Raw genomic sequence first — 355 nt, 5'->3', positions numbered from 1 at the left:
TTTTCTCCGCCCTCACCGCATCTGTCGTGGAGCATATCTTGTCTGCTTGGTGCCATAACGTGCTGATTAGGCTTCTCTGTCAAAGTCTAGAAGTCTGGGGGGGGGGCTTTCTATGTATACTGGTCTTGAGGTGGTATCCTTCTCGTGAAACTAAAATGTCAAGGAACGGAAGCACCCCATTAACTTTCATGGCCTGTTCGAAGTTAGTGAGCCTAATGAAAAAAGGGTCAATGTCTTCCTCTTGCATAACAGCGAAAACGCCATCAACATACCTCACCCATAATTTCAGGGACGGGTGTACTGTCCTCAGAAGATTTGCCTCGAAATCCTATATGACAACTTCAGTCACTACAAA

This window comes from Oratosquilla oratoria, chromosome 16 (assembly GCF_046742065.1).
Source record: "Oratosquilla oratoria isolate Oo_2021 chromosome 16, ASM4674206v1, whole genome shotgun sequence".
NCBI lineage: Eukaryota > Metazoa > Arthropoda > Malacostraca > Stomatopoda > Squillidae > Oratosquilla > Oratosquilla oratoria.
This window is presented reverse-complemented; position numbering follows the sequence as displayed.